This window comes from Aquarana catesbeiana, linkage group LG01 (genome assembly GCF_042186555.1).
Source record: "Aquarana catesbeiana isolate 2022-GZ linkage group LG01, ASM4218655v1, whole genome shotgun sequence".
Classification (NCBI taxonomy): Eukaryota; Metazoa; Chordata; class Amphibia; order Anura; family Ranidae; genus Aquarana; species Aquarana catesbeiana.
This window is the reverse complement of record NC_133324.1, coordinates 494,445,062-494,458,181: the sequence shown is the minus strand read 5'-3', so window position 1 is coordinate 494,458,181 and position 13,120 is coordinate 494,445,062.

Sequence of the window (13,120 nt, the reverse complement as noted above, 5' to 3'; positions counted from 1 at the left end):
ATTGAGAACTACAATTCAACAACCGCAAAGGATGTGAGGACTTGCAGTTCATTCACACACAGAGCTGTGTGCATGAATGACGTGGCCGTGTGGGCTGATTTTAAAAAGTGGCAGCTAGTACGGAAAACATCTTCCTGTACTGCTGCCAGGGGGGCTGCGGCTGCAGCATTGGGAACATGTTACACGTTCCACCCTAAAAACAGGTGGAACGTGTAACATGTTCCCAAGGGTGAACTTATACTTTAACGTGCAAGTTAGGTTTCTTACCTGCCTTCTGTAAGTACCTTTCTATCTAGGAAAGACAGATAAACAAAAAAGAGAAATTGCACACTACAGAATCAAGTGACAATCGGATATAAGCCATATGAATATGTAGGCAGGTTGCCTATAGAAGTGTTGGTTTAGTTAGTGGCTGGTCCAGGCTGAGGGGGAAGAGTTAATGTGTGTGCTGCTGTTCCTGGGCTTTTTGGATCCAGCTTACCCACCTGTGATATGCATTTGGTGGAAGGCTGGGTTTGGGGTACTTCAGGTCGCACTGAGCAGGACATGCTGTTCTTGTAGTCCATCGGAGGCACAGAGAATCCAGAGATCAGCCAAGACTTGGAGAATAGAGTTAGCGATAGATAGGGATCTTCTAATACTAATGTACATGTTGAACTGTAAAGCTAAAAGACTTTTACGTAAACTTGCATCAAATGTTTTAAGTCTGGTCTGAAGTTATTGAAAGGGGGTGCATGTTGGGTCTGCTGTATAAAAGAATTTGGGTCAGTAAAGCACATGTGGAGTGTAGCGGTACCGCTGTAGGGGCTGCTGAGTGATTGTGGCCCACCTGTCACCCTGCCCAGCCCGGCATTCACTTCCAGTCACTCTAAGACAATGAAAAAGTCCATCAGCTTTGTTTTTGTATTTTTATTGAGGTTTTAGAACTCGGATGGGGTTAAGGAATTCATGGTATGTCCAGGAAAAAGATTCTTGCATGGTATGGGACAATTTAGATACTCTCCTCCTACACAACACTTGCTGCAAACTATCTCTTCAGCACAGTTCTTCAGACGCAGCTAGCACATGGCTAGGCCTGACTTCTGGTTTCAGCCAGGCCTTAGCAAAAGTACCTTATTACAGGCAGGGACCGTGAGCCCCTATGGTGTAGCAAAGGAAGTCCTGGTGCTAGCTGCCCTCTTTGGTGGACTACTGATCCCAGTCAGTCCGTTGCAGACCCGACTTCACTGCCAGTGACATCACAGTCTCTCCCGCTGGCTCTGGGGGGGGGCGACAGGCAGCTATACAGACATAAAATTAAAAAATGACTGTGCCACCAAATAAGTAGAAAAGCTGCTAACATTACAATTAGACATTGTGTATGAAGAAAAAATAATAAAGTGCAGCGCTAAATAATGATGTGCACATATGTAAACAATTAAAGTGTCAGTGCAACACTAAGAATGTATCAAATATACAAGATTAAAGACTTACACCTGCATAGTCATAAATACATTTATGAACATGTGCATAATACAAACAAATGAAATCACAGTGTCCATCAATCTTAATTCAAAAGTGAAAAAACTTGATGGATCCACAATAAGTCCATAGAAAATAGAAATGACCTTCCTTTTTCTCTTTCTCTGGTTCTATGTTGGTTTACAATATTATTTTTATTTTATTTTTATTTTTCTCTTTCCTTTTTCTGTAAACCTAGAGAGCATCTGGTTTACTCTGTTGGGTTTGCAGGTGATGCTAAACTCCTCATAGGAATTTATCACAATGTTTTTTTTCTTCCTACTTTAGCACCTGATCCTCCTGATTTTTTAGTAACCCATGTATCATATGTTGGTTGAAACTGGCTCCAGCTGTGGAGCCTCTATACAACATTTGAAAGTATTAATGTATGCACAATGAGACAGAATGTTCCTGGAATTTTGTAACATGTAATGTATATTCTCCTTCTTTTCTATTATTGTATTGAAAAAGTATGAAACTTTAATAAAAATTTGTAAAATATAAAAAAAAAGAAAATAGGGATGACTCCTAGATTGAGGACAGTTCCGAGATGGTAGAAATAGATCTAGTCTGCATCCGTGAGAAAAAAACACGATGAAGAGAGTTCACCATCCACTGTGCAGCCACCACTAAACAACATAATTAGGTACTCTTACCAAATTTTATGGACCCCCTGCAGCGGCAAGGAGTCAAACAGGCGTGTAAACTGGGAAAGTAGTCACTTCACTAGAACCGGCATGACAGATAATCAGCAACTTCTTCTCAGCGCCAAAGATGTAGGCTCCACCAGTTATAAAAGAAAGAAGTCGCCACATGGCATAAAATCCTAAACCCTTTCATGCCTAAGCCTATTTCTGACATTTGTTGCTTACAAGTTAAAATCCGTATTTTTTGCTAAAAAATTACTTAGAACCCCTAAACATGACATATATTTTTTGGCAGAGAATCTAGAGAATAAAATGGCGATCGTTGCAATATTTTATGTCTCACTGTATTTGCGCAACGGTCTTTTAAACGCAATTTTTTATAAAAAAAGACACATTCATGAATTAAAAAAAAACCTAAACAGTAAAGTTAGCCCAGTTTTTTTGTATAATGTGAAAGATGATGTTACGCCGAGTAAATAGATACCTAACATGTCATGCTTTGAAATTGCGCACACTCATGGAATTCCGACAAACTACGGTACCTAAAAATCTCCATAGGTGGCGCTTTAAAAAAAAAATAACGGTTACCAGGTTAGAATTACAGAGGAGGTCTAGTGCTAGAATTATTGCTCTCACTCTGACGATCGCGGTGATACCACACATGTGTGATTTGAACACAGTTTACATATGTGGGCGCAACTTACGTGTGCGTTTTCTTTGCTGCGTGAGCTTTTTTTAAAAAAGGCGCCATTTGCAGCTGAGTAAGCAGGATGTGACGGCTTCCTTCCAGTCTCACTCTAGCCCATAGGTGGGATGGTAGGCATGGGAAGAGAGGCGGATGTCCCCTCCTGCTCCTCCAGGATAATAGTCAGCCGAGCGGCTTTTAGCCTCATCGGTTGTTATACCTGAAGAGCCGACTGCCCGCTCTAAAAAACGGTACCAGATTGATGCCTGCAGCTGCTGGCATCATCCCGGTATAACCCCCTAAAGCCGAGGGCACATATGGTTGGCGGGAAGGGGATATATATAGGTTTATTGAGTAAAGTAGAACACTTCAATATAGATGAACACAGGCACTGTAAATCGATGTGATCACAAGGAGATATGCGCAATAACATGGGGCTAGCACAATACGATCCAAGGCATTTCATCCTCTAAGACATCATCTGGGGTACAGACCGTTCAGTGGAGAAAAAAAATGGCTTTCTAATTTACACCCCCGCTCAGCCGCTCCTACTAGCTTAGGGGGTGTTGTATTAATACGATTTCCAGGGCCCTTCTCTGATGGTGGTGGTGAAAGTCGAGGGACTTTTTTTACGGGCGCATGTCTATTCTGGGCTGGGCACCTGATCCACATGATGCTGGCTGCTCAGGTTCTACTTCGGTCTCTGGCTCTACTTCAGGCCCTGGCTCTACTACAGGCTCTGGTTCCCATTCAGGGACTGTCTCTCTCCATGCAGTGTTAGTAGGGGACGTGAGAGTATCAGTCACCTCAGGCATTTCACTGGGTTCTGGCTTGACTTCTTCATTTCCCCTAAATGTGTAGGGAACTACTACCTCAGTGTCAGGCAAATGGGAGCCTGTCTCTGAACAGCCTTCTTCTTCAGCATCAGGAACAACAGATTAACCTTCCAAAGTGGGCTACTAAGTCTAGTAAATCCCTACTTGGGCATACAGTTGACCCCTTCCTTGCACACGTACATTCATCAAAACTATCCTCCTCTTTTTAGACAGGGTTCAAATGACCTAGACACATGGTCAACATTCCCTTCCATGTGGTTTTGTAGAATACATTCATTGAAATAAATGTATTGCCCATAATTTTAAATCTGTTAAATACCTTTCCTGTACCTTTCCCTAGGGGGGACTTGCTTCGTATCCAGAAAAGAAAATGCTCCATTTTTTACGGGGTGATAAGTGACCTAAAATGAATAAAACCACATTATGTTTTCCCAAGACCCTGGAAGGCTTAGGAGTTTCATATTGTTTTGGTTATTATCAAGTACCTCAGATAGCACACCTGGTACAGATTGTCATCACTCTTAATTGGTTTATATGAAGGCATTTTCCTTCTCTCTGTTATCGATAGATACAAAAACATAGATCTCTAATGCCCCGTACACACGATCGCACATTCCGACAACAAAATCCATGTTTTTTCCAACGGATGTTGGCTCAAACTTGTCTTGCATACACACGGTCACACAAAGTTGGTCGGAAATTCCGAACGTCAAGAACGCGGTGATGTACAACACATACGACAAGCCAAAAAAAATGAAGTTCAATAGCCAGTGCGGCTCTTCTGCTTGATTCCGAGCATGCGTGGAACTTTGTGCGTCGGAATTCTGTACACACGATCGGAATTTACGACAACGGATTTTGTTGTCGGAAAATTTGAGAACCAGCTCTCAAATTTTGTGTGATCGAAATTCAGATGGAAAATGTCCGATGGAGCCAAAAGACTCCCATCGAACATTTTCCATCGGAAAATCCGACCGTGTGTATGGGGCATAAGGCCCCTTTCACACTGAGGCACTTCTAAACATCCAGCAAAACACTGAGTGCTTTTGAAGAGCTTTTCAAGGCGCTTTTGAAGAGCTTTCCATTCATTTTAATGGAGAGGGGCATTTTTTCACCGCCCTGCCAGTGCACTGCCGCAGTGTGAAAGCATTCACTGATTTTAATAGAAATAGGTTTTCGCGGGCTTTTCAGTCGCTTTTTTTAGCGTGAAAGTGCCTGAAAAGTGCCTCAGTGTGAAAAGGGTCTTAAAGGGCAAGTTTTTCAATGGTGGACTGGCACAGGCTTGATTCATATAGTGGACTCCTTGATAGGCGAGGGTGTTTGTAGTTTAGAATATTTTACAAAAGGAATATAAATGGCCACCCACAGAGACATTTCATTGCTACCAGATAGTCTCTTTTTTAAAGTTCAAACTCAAATGTTTGAGATTACGTGTATGTAAGGGAGATTCTCATCTGTACATTCTTTACTTAATACTCAAAAAATGTCTTACATGCTACAGTGGGAGCAAGATCAAGAAAAGACTATGGCCCTTCAGGAATGACAGGAAGTCACGGATAGCTTGTCATGGGTCTCCATCAATACAGCCTTAATAGAATCCATTTATATTATTGAGGTCTGAATTATGGTTAAAGATAAATTGTCAGCTCCACAGCTCACAAGATAAATTTGATAAAACATTGACACAATGGGGTTTATTTGCTAAAGGCAAATCCACTGTGCACTACAAGTCTCTGTAGATCTGAGGGGGACATGCAAGGAAAATAAAAAACAGCATTTTTGCTTGCACATGATTGGATGATAAAAATCAGCAGAGGTACCCCTCATTTCAGATCTTCCCCTCATATTCCCCTCAGCACTTTTTCCCTAGGTTAACACCTATGCATTTTTTAGTGCGTTTTGCAGTTTGCAGAAACGCACTACAGTCAATTTAACATGGTTTCCTTTGGTGCAAGGTCACATCTATGCCTTTTGCGGCCTGTGCCTTTTTGGAAAGGGTCGGGGACTTTTTTCCTGTGATTTGCGGGTAATAGACTTCAATGGAACAGCACCAGAAATGCATGTGTTGTTGATTTTCTATGTGTTTTGCGGTTTTTATTTTATCACTGTATATAGTTGGTTGCTAAGCAGGAGGCCGGGAAGCCCGCTGCCACATCCTTAACAACCGATGAGTCATCAGCTGAATGTAAAAAAAAAATTGAAGGGAAAAAAAAAAAAAAAATGAAAAAACCGCTGTGCTGTCCCCCCCCCCCAGGTCCATACCAGGCCCTTCGGGTCTAGTATGGATTTGGAGGGGACCCCCCCACACCAATTTTTTTCTTAAAAATTACGTGGGGCCCCCCTCAAAATCCATACCAGACCCTTATCTGAGCATGCAGCCCGGCAGGTCTGGAAAGGAAGGGGACGAGCTAGTGGTCCACATTCCCTCAACATGGGGGAGGGGGTGGGTGCTTGGGGGGCTCCCCCCCAAGCACCTTGCTCCCATGTTGATGGGGACAAGGACCTCTTCCCGACAGCCCTGGCTGGGTTGTCGGGCCCTAGATCACGCCCCTCCCAAGTGAATGGGTATCGGGTACATCCTACCCCTACCCATTCACCACAAAAGACAGTGAATTGTAAAAAAAAAAAAAAAAAAAAGCCCTTGTTTGACAAGTCCTTTATTAATAAAATAGCTCTGAGGTGTCTTCTCTCACTGCCGTCTCTCCCAGTGCTGTCTTTGCCAGTGCCGTTTTCTCCCACCGCTGTCTCTACTGGTGCCATCTTCTCCCCACTCCCCACCATCTTCTCTCCACTGCTGTCTTCTCCCCGAGCTGTCTTCTTGTGCTATCTTCTCCCGCTGCTGTGTTCTCTCTCGCCACCGGTTACCCGTTATAAAAAAAAAAAAAAGCCGCTCTTCTTCTGTGGCTGTCTTCCTCCATTGTGTTGTCACTCACTGTGTGGCATCTCATATAGCCATGGGGCGTGATTATCCAGTGATATCACCCGAAGAGCCTGCCCCTTGTGACGTAATTTTTGTTTTCTTTTTGTGCTTCTCTTCTACTTCAAATTCTAAATTCAAAAATGCATTGAAAACTTGCATCAATGAATGTCAAAACACATCAGTGCACAAATAAAAAGCACTTTAATGCATGACAACACGCCTACTGTACCTAGCGGCACCTACCTAATAAACATAGAAGAGTGATGGTAAAAAAAACAAGAAAAAGAGGCTGTCCCATTATTAAAAACATTTGTACATGTTTTTTGTTAAAGTGGTTCTAATGCCTAAATATTTTTTTACCTCAATGCATTCCTTGCATTAAAGTAAAAAATGTTTATGCATCAGCATCCCCCCCCCCATTACTTACCTGAGCCCTCATTTGATCCAGTGCTATGCACACCTGCAACTCTTCTCTGCCCTCACTTCTGAGTTGTCACTGGCTATGCAAGGGCACCAGGAGCTATCGTCTCCCAGTGCTGTCAATCAAAGCCAGTGACAAGGGAGCGGGGGGAGGGGGTGAGGCTGAGTCCTGCTGTCTGTGTCAATGAACGCAGCAGTGGGGCTCTGGAGTGAACATGCATGAGTGCCCAATGGGAAGCCGATGAACAGAGAGGAGGGGCCAGGAGCACTGGCAGGGAACCCGAGAAGGAGAGGTTTGTGGCCGCTCTCCACAATTTCATTGCACAAAGCTGGTAAGTATAGACATGTTTTTTTTTTTTATATTTTAACTTTACAATCGCTTTAACTTTTTTGTCTTTTGTATAGATCTAGGTTTATCACAAGTATGTTTGAATACACCTATGGTTCACTGACTCACTGCCTCTGCTGGAAGTCTATTCCAACCATCAACTACTCTTGCAGTAAGATAATAATTTCTAAGATTAGTTTTGAACTTTCCTCCTGCAAGTTTAAAGTGGTTGTGAAGTCAGAATTAAAACATTAAAACATAATGCATTCTATGCATTAAGATTAAAAGCCTTCTGTGTGCAGCAGTTCCCCTCTGTCAGAAACCATGAATCAGACCGAGATAGAAGTACAGTTAATCACACTCGTTTAATAATAATAAAAAGGTAAACAGAGTAAGCGTAGTCAATACATAGCCAGAGTTCAGTAACCAGATTGGGTAGTCAGCCAATGTCAGAGAGCCAGAGATCGACGTAGTAGTGCAGCAAGCACGATCAGGAGCCAGAAGGGACGTCAGCAGAGCAAGTCTTCAACAGGAACACAGGAGAAAGTCTCTGAGATGTGACCAAAGGCGAAGGCAGAGATGAAGTGAGCTGGACGGCTTTAAGTAGCCAGGACCGACCAGCAGATCATCAACAGCTGAGTCACTGTGGAGAGAAAGGAGGCTGGCAACTAGCCGACAGATGAGCGGCCAGCTCAGAGAAGGAAGGGCTGAGCCCAGCCGTGACAGTACCCCCTCCTCAACGACCCCTCCCCCTCGGAGGACCACCGGGATTGAGGGGAAAACGTCTATAGAAATCATGGAGGAGGACAGGGGCATGTACGTCCGAGGATGAGACCCAAGAGCGTTCCTCCGTACCGTACTCCTTCCAATGCACCAGGTACTGTATGCGCCCACGGAACCTACGGGAGTCAACAATGGATTGTACTTCATACTCCTCATGGTTCTCAACCTGTATAGGGTGAGGACGTGGCACCGAGGTGGTAAAGCGGTTGCAGACCAAAGGTTTCAATGAGACATGAAACACATTAGAGATGTGCATAGTAGGAGGAAGGTCCAACGCGTAAGCCACTGGGTTAATCCTGCGAAGGATACGGAAAGGCCCAATAAACCGAGGTGCGAACTTCAAAGAAGGAACACAAAGTCACAGCCAGACTCTGTCCCCAACCTGGTAGGAAGGCGCAGGCAGGCGTCTGCGGTCAGCATGGAGTCTGTACCTATCGTTAGCATTTCGCAACGCCTCCTGATCATGTGCCCAAGTGGAACGAAGGCCACGGAGATGCTCCTCTAACGCAGGAATACTCTACGGAACAAACGAGGCAGGCAACATGGAAGTTTGGAAACCATAGTTACGGAGACAAATGGGAAGCTGAATTCAAGGCACTATTGTGAGCAAACTCCGCCCAAGGTAAGAGGTCTGACCAGTTGTTATAATGGTCAGAAATATAGCAACGTAGAAATTGCTCCAAGGACTGATTGGCTCGTTCTGCGGCCCCGTTAGACTGCGGGTGATACGCAGAGGAGAAAGCAAGCTGAATACCCAACTGTGCACAAAAGGCTCACCAGAACCGGGACACAAACTGACTACCCTGTCTGAGACAATCACCTTGGGTAGCCCATGTAAGCGGAAGATCTCCCGAGCAAAAATAGAAGCCAGTTCCTTAGAAGAAGGCAACTTCTTGAGTGGAATACAATGCGACATTTTCGAGAACCGATCAACCACCATAAGGATAACTGTGTTGCCCTGGGAGTTGGGTAACTCCACAATGAAATCCATAGACAGGTGGGTCCAGGGCCTCTCTCCATTGGGTATGGGTTGTAGGAGGCCCACTGGAAGGTGTCGTGGAGTCTTACTCTGAGCACACACGGAACAGGCAGCTACGAAGGCGGATACATCAGCATGTAGACTAGGCCACCAGAATTGTTGGGAAATGGCCCAAAAGAGTTTATTCTTCCCAGGGTGGCCAGCAGCCTTGGGAGAATGGTAAGTCTGGAGCACAGTAGTACGGAGACTCTCGGGAACAAAGCAGCGGTCACAAGGTTTCTCAGGAGGAGCATCAACCTGAGCAGCAAGAATTTTGTCACCCAAAGGAGAAGTAAGACTGGTACGAATACGATCAGGAGGAATCACAGGAACCAGAACCGACTCCATCTTGGAAGTGGAGGAAAATTGTCGTGACAAGGCGTCAGCCCTTACATTCTTAGTGCCGGGTAAGAATGAGACAATGTAATTAAAACTCGACAAGAAAAGAGCCCATCGCATTCTCCTGGGAGAGAGGCACTTAGCCTCAGACAAGAATGTGAGATTCTTATGATCAGTAAGAATGAGATTGGCAGAGTGGTACCTTCAAGGAGATGTCTCCATTCTTTCAGGGCTAAAATGATCGCCAACAGCTCTCTGTCACCAATCTCGTAATTGCACACTGCCGGTGACAATTTCTTGGAAAAGTAGCCACACGGATGCATAGCGCACTCAGAGTTAGGATGTTGAGACAGAAGGGCGCCAACTCCAGTCTCAGAAGCATCAACTTCTAGGATAAAAGGCAACATAGGATCAGGGTGTGCCAACACAGGAACAGAAACAAAGACAGCCTTGAGACTCTCAAAGACCTTAATGGACTCCGGAGACCAACTCTGTGGGTTGCCGTCTTTCCTGGTCATATCAGTCAGGGGCTTGACCAGAGACGAGAAGTTACGAATAAACTTCCGATAATAGTTGGCAAAGCCAAGAAAATGCTGCAGAGGACGTAAACCCATGGGTTGAGGCCACTGGAGGACCGCTGAAAGTTTCACTGGGTCCATCGAAAAACCAGCAGTGGAAATGACATAGCCCAGGAATTTAACCTGTTCACAATGGAAACTTTTCCAATTTACAATAGAGATTGTTCTCTCTTAGTCTCTGAAGAGACATCTGTGTGGTGGCTCTCCAGGGACATGGAAAATATGAGGATATCGTCGAGATAAACCACCACACATAACTGCAACAAATCTCGGAGGACATCGTTAATGAACTCCTGGAAAACTGCCGGAGCATTACAAAGGCCAAAAGGCATTACTCATAATAACCTGATCTGGTATTAAACGCAGTTTTCCACTCGTCGCCCTCCTTAAACCTGACGAGATTGTATGTCCCTCTCAAATCAAGCTTCGTGAAAACCGTTGCTCCCTTAAGGCGGTCAAATAACTCCGTAATCAACGGAATGGGATAGGCATTCTTAATCGTGAAATGATTGAGACCCCTATAATCGATACAAGGTCTCAGTTCACAACTCTTCTTCACAAAAAAGAAACCAGCACCAGCAGGAAAGAGGATCTGCTGATGAAATCTCAAGAAAGTGTGTCTGCAACATACTCCTCCATGGCCTTATCCTCCAAGACCGACAAAGGGTAAACCCGGCCACGAGGGGGGGTTTGGCACCAGGTTGAAGGTCAATTGCGCAATCATACGACCGGTGTGGAGGCAAAGTACCGGCTTGACCTTTGTCAAAGACATCGCTAAATTTGTGGTACTCATCCGGCAGGGAGGAGAGTGAAGAGGTGCACAGGACCTTGGCTACCTTCTGGAAGCATCTCCCACTGCACTGTGGCGACCAGGACAGAACCTCAGCACGGAGCCAAACAAAAGAAGGGTTGTGCCTCTGTAACCAAGGATAACCAATAACCAGTGGAAACTTAGGTGAGGAAATAACTTGGAATTGGATTATCTCATGGTAAAGGGCCCCTACGGCCATGGACAACGGAACAGTCTCATGAGTCACATTGGCAGGCTGTAGAGGTCTCCCATCAAGAGCCTCAATGGCAAGTGGAGTGTTATGCAGCTGCAGCGGAATCGAGTGCTTCGATACAAAGGCAGCATCAGTGAACAGGCCTGCAGCCCCAGAGTCAATTAGAGCCTATTTCTCGATGGATGACTCAGCCCAAGACAGGGTAACCGAAATCAGGGGCTTATCTTTCTGGGAAACTGGAGACGAAACAACGCCACCTAAGGTCTGTCCGTGACAGGACCTCAAGGTTCGGGCTTTCCCTGGACGGGTAGGACAAGACTTCAAAAAGTGACCAGCCTGGCCACAATAAAGGAACAATCTCTCCCTCCTCCTAAGGGCTCTCTCATCCGAAGAGAGACACCTGAAGCCCAAGTGCAGGGGTTCATCTTCACACACCGACTCGGTACCAGGAGTCATGGGAGGTGAGGGAGGCAAGGGTGGGACTGCAAAACTCGGAGACAAAAGTGCCAGCGCTCCTTAAAAGAGAGTCTTTCTCTGAGTCTGGAGTCACTGAGGATGGCAAATGTGATCAACCTCTCCAGCTCAGTGGGTATATCTCGGATTGCTATCTCATCCTTGATGTTATCCGAGAGACCATGAGAGAAGGCAGCCATGAGGACCTCATTGTTCCAAGCAACCTCTGCTACCAGAGTACGTAATTCAATGGCGTAATCGGCAACAATTCTCGTACTCTGTTTGATGGACATGAGGCTCTTGGCAGCAGAAGCGGAGTGTGCGGGAATGTCAAATATTCTTTTGGAGGAAGCCACAAATTCTGGGTAACTCAGGACCACAGGTTTTTGCATCTCCCATAGAGGGTTTGCCCAGGCCAAGGCTCTCTCAGAAAGCAAAGATATCATGAAACCTACTTTGCTTCTGTCCGTGGGAAACGCCTGAGGCAGCATCTCAAAGTATATCTCTAGCTGGTTGAGAAACCCTCTGCATTGGACTGGATCTTCCCCGAATCGCTGGGGAAGCGAAGTGGAACCAGACATGCCTCTTATAGAGGTAATACTTGAGGTGGGTGCCTGCACAGAGATTGGAGCAGCAGCAGGGATGGCCTGCAACACAGGTTGTACCGGAACAGCCATAGTGGAAGATTCCAGGTGAGTGGTCATCCAATCTGGAAAAAATGTTACCAGCAAGTGGACTGACTGCATCTTCTGAATTCAGGGCCTTCGCCTACTGTCAGAAACCATGAATCAGACCGAGACAGGTGTACACTTATTTAATAATAATAAAAGGGTAAACAGAGTAAGCGTAGTCAATACATAGCCAGAGTTCAGTAACCAGATCGGTAGTCAGCCAATGCCAATGTCAGAGAGCCAGAGATCAACGTAGTAGTGCAGCAAGCAGGATCAGGAACCAGAAGGGACGTCAGCCGAGCAAGTCTTCAACAGGAACGCAGGAGAAAGTCTCTGAGACGTGACCAAAGGCGAAGGCAGAGATGAAGTGAGCTGGACGGCTTTAAGTAGCTAGGACTGACGAGCAGATCATCAACAGCTGAGTCACTGTAGAGAAAAAGGAGCTGGCAATTAGCCGACTGCTGAGCGGCCAGCTCAGAGAAGGAAGGGCTGAGCCCAGCCCTGACACCCTCAGCCCCACTAATACTTACCTGAGCTCCCTCTAGATCTAGCGATGTTGCACGAGACACTTGGCTGGCCTGGACTCCCCTCCTCATTGGCTGAGACTGCTGTCAGTCAGAGTCAGTAAGCCAATGAGGAGAGAAAGGGGGTGAGGCCGTGGCTCTATGTATGAATGGACACAGGGAGCTGTGGCTCGGCTCAGGTGCCCCCATAGCAAGCTGCTTCAACAGGAGGGAGGGGCCAGAAGCACTGAAAAGAGACCAGAGAAGAGGAGAATTTGGGCTGCTCAGTGCAAATCCACTGCACAGAGCAGAAAGGGATAACGTTTATTATTTTTATAGTAAAAAACAAGACTTTACAATCACTTTAAGGTCATGTCCCTATTTTCTTGAACTTGGCTTCTATGCCCCGTTAGGGCGGCACACTCCCCGTCTGGC